The sequence below is a fragment of the Lissotriton helveticus genome, chromosome 6 (genome assembly GCF_964261635.1).
Source record: "Lissotriton helveticus chromosome 6, aLisHel1.1, whole genome shotgun sequence".
Classification (NCBI taxonomy): Eukaryota; Metazoa; Chordata; class Amphibia; order Caudata; family Salamandridae; genus Lissotriton; species Lissotriton helveticus.
The window spans coordinates 1308909667-1308916222 of record NC_136067.1 but is presented as its reverse complement, the minus strand read 5'-3'; positions in this window follow the sequence as shown (position 1 = coordinate 1308916222).

Below are 6556 nucleotides of genomic sequence, written 5' to 3'. Positions count from 1 at the left end.
CATTCAAGACATTTCAAAAGATACGATGTACACACTATATCTATATTGTTATAAGCACACATATATAAACTCAAAATACACATCTACAAATTACACATCTAATTAGAGAAAGCACATCTAGAAAAATTCACATCTATAAAATTCACATCTATATTAAGTCTTATATAAACCTATGTGGTAAAACTTATGTTTTATGAGGGTGACATGTGTGCTGCAAGAACGTGTACATCTCAGTATACTCAATTGTCCATGAATACTTGCCACATTTTAAGAGTGTCCATTAAAGTAGTCAGGCAAACATTTTTCTTGAATGGAAATGCCATTTGTAGACCTAAATCAGCCAGAACAACATCATTACATTGAGGCCAGATACCACGACATCCTACGATAAAGCCATGAAATTTAACAATTTTACATTTTGTGAGATCTTTGATTTGCTGTAACAGATCCTGATAGTATTTCACCTTACTCTCAAACGCTAATTCAAGGGAATTCTGAGAGTTTTCATAACAAATTGATACATCAATCACTACAGTTGCACCATTTTTTGTAAACACTACATCCGGTTTTCGTAGTTCTCCTTGATTATTCTTAACATGAGGTTCCCTATATGCCAACCAACCACACCTATCAATGAGCAATTCCAAAATGTTGTTATGTCTTTTTATCCTAATGTGATTTGCCCATTTCTCAAACTCTGCTTTTCTTCAATCATATGTTGCTGACAAATTCAATTCACAGCTCAGATAGCAACTGTCCATAATATTGAGTTTGTGTGTTTTGGTTATGTGATCAATTTTTTCATTAATATTTTCTCCTACATACGTGAATGAATGTGCTATGTACCGGTCTGAAGCATCCCTGAAATACAATAAATTATTGACTTTATTAAGACCAATTTGTGTACATAGTTTCGGTATACTGAGGTCCCCAAATGATCTTTTTGAATATAGGAGACCTTCACATGTGTATGCAGGAAGGTGTAGAAAGTGTTTGACATACTTTTTTATTGTTTGATCAAGAACATTCAATGTTTTCGCTTCTGTTCCTGTCATTTCTAATTTGAATGATAGCTTAGGTATCAAGTATTGACACAATATTTCAATTTTCTGCGTGGGCTTAAGTGGTAAATTATCAAGTTTTTGAGCCCAATTGACAAGAACCTCATTAATTCTGTTGTTGCTTGTATGACCACTGTGTGGATCAAAGTTCAATCCGAGGTAACTCTCACTTTCTACTGGATGAATATTTGTAATATTTTCTTTTTCAAATTGCCATGGTTTACAGTTGTAGATTAGTATTTTGTCTTTATGGTGACTGTTATAAAATCCGTGTGTCTTTTTCACATTCAGTTTTAGTCCTGTAGCTTTACTGAACTTTTCAATGTTCTTCAGATTTGTACTCATTCCTTCCCAGGTACTGCTGAGTACTGCAATGTCATCGGCAAAGGCGAGAGCGGTGATTTGCTCAATAAGACCATCTGATCCAAATGTGAAGCCCTTGCCATTTTTCTGAAGATCACAGATCAGAGGATCCATGGCAATGTTAAATAGTAGTGGGGATAGAGAGTCACCTTATTTGACCCCAGATTTCATTGTTATTTCAGGAGTTTCTTCGTTGTTCTTTCCCTTGAAAGATGTTGTTGAGTCAGTGTATAAGTCTTTTATTACTTCTCTGATGCTTGGTGGGACTCTTTGCCTTGCGAGACTCTGTATAATGTGACCATGGCTGACAGAGTCGAAGGCTTTAGATATATCAATGAACACAACCGCTAATGAGTGACTGTTTTTTCGTGCTCCTTTTATGATATTTTGCAGGAGAATCAGATTCTCGAGACAACCTCTCACCTTCATGAAGCCTTTTTGTCTCGGATTCAATTCAACAAAAAATGAGAGTCTTCTAGTTAATATTTTTGTGAATAACTTCAGGAATGCAGTACCGATGGTAATTGGACGCCAGTTACTGATTTTTGTAAGTTCATTAATCGGTACATTCTTGGGTATCAAAATTGATCGATTCTGTTTGATAATTTCTGGCACTCTTCTTATCAACAACCAAGACGATAGAACTCTGGGCAGCAGTCTTGGTTGTCTGCTGTGCACTTTATTTAAGTCATTCAGACCTATCTTATCAGGACCCACTGCTTTATTCATATTGGAGCTCTCAAGGGTATGAGTTATTTCGAGCAGTGTTATTTCTTTGCAAAGATTTCTAATTTCATAGTCCTCTAATATTCGATCAATCGGCATGAATTTAGGGTTCTTCTTGTTTTCTTTTTCAATTATGCTTTTGTAATATTGGAAGATTTCCTCAGCACTGATTTGGCAAGTGGCATCTTCTGCCCCATCAGTGATAATCCTGGCAATTTTCTTTTTGTCTTTTTTAAACATTGCCTGGTATTCTTTATAGCTGCCCTTTGCTTTTGCATAATTTTTCTTGTGTGTTCGATTAGGCTTTTCGTTTTTCTTGTCTGTTTTTGTTATTTTGTTTCCTGCTGAGGCATTCTGGTGCTCGTCTTGAGCAGAGTTCATAGGCTCATTCTTGATTTCCCTTGTTGGTTCATTTGTTGTTACTCTTGCTAGATAAGGACTTATATCAGTTGTGTTTGCTGCGATATATAATTACTACCACTTCTCGATTTCTGATATTCTATCTTCCAGTTCATCAAAGTTCTTGATTTTTTGCGCACGTTTTCGAGTGATAAAGTCTTTGTGCTTTTCTGTTGTTACTTCCACTGTAACCTCTGCTTCATCGCAAGAGTCATTTTCCGAGACATTTGATGCTTGCAGTACATCTTTTGCGGATTTTTTGCTTTTATCTCTTCTATCTCTTCTTTTTTCTGCAATTTGTTTTCTGTTCTTGTTGTTAAAATGTGGAACCATTAGCGCATTAATATTCCTCTTATTTTCATATACTTTTTCCAATTCTGCTAGTAGCAGTATTTCTTCCTGTGACCATAACTTTGACGGTTTGCTGTTTGCTAGAGCTGCTAGTCTAACTTCATTTTGCGCTCTTGGATGCGCATGCCGAGCATGTTGAGAAACACCAATTTTTGTTCCAAATATGAGATCACAGTAGCTGCACAGGAATGGCCGCTCTCCTTTTTGAGGTCTTCCTTTACATTTGGCATAATGGCATGCAATATTGTGATATTCGGTTTCTTTGTCACATTTTGAACAGTACGTTTTGAGATAGTAGCCTTTGTGCTTGTTGGAGACATGTTTTCTCAGTTCTTTAAAGGTTCCCATTATGTCTCCACACAAGTCACATTTATATTTTTCGTTCGGGTATTTCCAGTAAGTGACTTTTTTGGTGTAATCACTTTTCTTTGTTATTACATCTTTGCTGACCTCATACACATCGGGAAGATTTTCAAATTTTGCTGTACCAATGTCATTCTTGGCTGAGGTGGCTACAAATTCGACTGATTTGCTGAGGTCTACTGTTATGTCTTCTTCTGCTATAGATGGTGTACTAAGGCCTATATCGTGATCTGAATCGTTGTTATTCGTTGCATTGTTGGAAGCTAGTGCTGGTTTGTCAAGTTCGGTGAGGAGGTTAATGATTTCTTGGAAAGACAGCACCTCCTTACGCCATCTTAACGGGGTTTTTATTCTCCAGGAACTACCCCATCTGGAATTGGGTTTGTTTGCTTCGCCACTTCTCACTATTACGCTCGCTGCCATGATAGAACCTTGTTTGGCCTGTCTCTATATGCTTCTCTACGCAGAGTCTAGCATTTCAGAGACAGTTACCGGCGGGACCACTGGGAGGTAAAGGCCACTAACACCGAGAATAGGTTAAGAGAGTCATAGTTACTCCCGCCGTTTAACCGCGCTTCATTGAATTTCTTCACTTTGACATTCAGAGCACTGGGCAGAAATCACATTGCATCAACACCCGCCTCGGGCCTTCGCAATGCTTTGTTTTTATTAAACATTCGGATTCCCCTGGTCCGCACCAGTTCTAAGTCAGCTGCTAGGTGCCGGCCGAGGCATAACACCGGCCCCGCACCCCCAAGGAGGGGGCACGGGGAGACCTCCGCAGCTGGGGCGATCCACAGGAAGGGCCCGGCTCACATCCAGAGTCGCCGCCGCCCCAGAAGGAGGCACCTCGTCCAGCCGCGGTGCGTGCCCAGCCTCGCTTCGCGCCCCAGCCCGACCGACCCAGCCCTTAGAGCCAATCCTTATCCCGAAGTTATGGATCTGACTTGCCGACTTCCCTTACCTGCATTATTCCAACATGCCAGAGGCTGTCCACCTTGGAGACCTGCTGCGGATATGGGTACGGCCCGGCGCGAGATTTGCACCACCTCCCCCGGATTTTCAAGGACCAGCGAGAGCTCACCGGACGCCCTGCCCTTCACAAAGAAAAGAGAACTCTCCCCAGGGCTCCCGCCGGCTTCTCCGGGATCGTTTGCGTTACTGCACTGGACGCCGCGAGGGCACCCGTCTTCGCCACTCCGGGTTCAGGGATTTGAACCCAACTCCCTTTCGATCGGCCGAGGGCAACGGAGGCCATCGCCCGTCCCTTCCGAACGGCGCTCGCCCATCTCTTAGGATTGACTGACCCATGTTCAACTGCTGTTCACATGGAACCTTTCTCCACTTCGGCCTTCAAAGTTCTCGTTTGAATATTTGCTACTGCCAACAAGATCTGCACCTGCGGCGGCTCCCCCCGGGCCCTCGCCCCGGGATTCCGTGCTCACCGGCAGGGAACCGCCAGGCCGAGAGGGGTCCCAGAGTACCTTGTCCCTAGTAATCCGGAGGAAGGCTACCCCTCTTTCTGGGAACAAGTGCGCACCGCACGGCTCAGGGGACCATAGGCGTGAACGTGCCCGACCTCCTGGACCCCTGGCTGGGATCCGGGAGGTGAATGGCACCTCATCAGGACTTCCACGGAAGCCCGGCCATCTGGTCGCCCCATAGGAAAGCATTGAAGGCGACCAGATGGCCGAGTGGAAATGTGCGACCAGATGGCCGGGACCGACATGACGCCAATCAGCCTGCCCCGAGCCTCCACGGGAGGGCTCCCGCCTGCCCTTCCAGGGCTCTGGGGCTGCAGGGCTCTGGGGCTGCAGGGCTCCGGGGCTGCAGGGCTCCGAAGCTGCAGGGCTCCGGGGCTGCAGGGCTGCAGGGCTCCGGGGCTCCGGGGCTGTAGGGCTCTGAGGCTCCAGGGCTCGGGGGCTGCAGGGCTCTGGGGCTGCAGGGCTACAGGGCTCCAGGGCTGCAGGGCTCCAGGGCTGTAGGGCTCAGGGGGGCTCTGAAACCCCACGGTGGGCCTCAGGCACGGGGAGGATTGCCCGTGACCCATGGAGCCCGTCCCGGGTACTTTGCCATGCCGCGGGCTGGAGGAGAGAGCCCCGGGCGCATGGCAGGTGTTGCCCGGTCATCGCCAATATGGTCCCCGGCAGGGAACCGTCAGGCCTAGAGGGGTCCCAGAGTACCTTGTCTCTAGTAGTCCGGAGGAAGGCTACCCCTCTTTCTGGGAACAAGTGCGCACCGCACGGCTCAGAGGACCCTAGGCGCGGACATGCCCGACCTCCTGGAGCCCTGGCTGGGATCCGGGAGGCGAATAGAACCTCATCGGGACTTCCAGGGAAGCCCGGCCATCTGGTCGCCCCATAGGAAGGCATTGAGGGTGACCAGATGGCCGAGTGGAAAGGTGCGACCAGATGGCCGGGACCGACATGACGCCAATCAGCCTGCCCCGAGCCTCCGTGGGAGGGCACCCGACTGCCCTTCCAGGGCTCCGGGGTTGCAGGGCTCGGGGGCCGCAGGGCTCTGAGGCTCCAGGGCTCCGAGGCTCCAAGGCTCCAGGGATCCGGGGCTGCAGGGCTGCAGGGCTCCGGGGCTCGGGACTGCAGGGCTCCGAGGCGCCAGGGCTCGGGGGCTGCAGGGCTCCGGGGCTGCAGGGCTCTGAGGCTCCAGGGCTCCGGGGCTGCAGGGCTCTGGGGCTGCAGGGCTCCGGTACTCCAGGGCTCGGGGGCTGCAGGGCTCCAGGGGCTGCAGGGCTCCGGGGGCTCCAGGGCTCCCGGGCTGCAGGGCTCCCGGGCTACAGGGCTCCGGGGCTCCGGGGCTCGGGGGCTGCAGGGCTCCGGGGCTCCCGGGCTCCAGGGCTGCAGGGTTTCCGGGCTGCAGGACTCCTGGGCCGCAGGGCTCCGGGGATTCAGGGCTCCAGGGCTCCGGGGCTGCAGGGCTCAGGGGTGGTCTGAAACCCCACGCTGGGCCTCAGGCACGGGGAGGACTGCCCGGGACACATGGAGCTCGTCCCGGGTACTTTGCCACGCCGCGGACTGGAGTAGGGAGCCCCGGACGAATGGGAGGTGTTGCCCGGACATCGCCCATCTGGTCCCCGGCAGGGAACCGCCAAGCCGAGAGGGGTCCCAGAGTACCTTGTCCCTAGTAATCCGGAGGAAGGCTACCCCTCTTTCTGGGAACAAGTGCGCACCGCACGGCTCAGGGGACCCTAGGCGCGAACGTGCCCGCCCTCCTGGAGCCCTTGCTGGGATCCGGGAGGCGAATGGCACCTCATCAGGACTTCCAGGGAAGCCCGA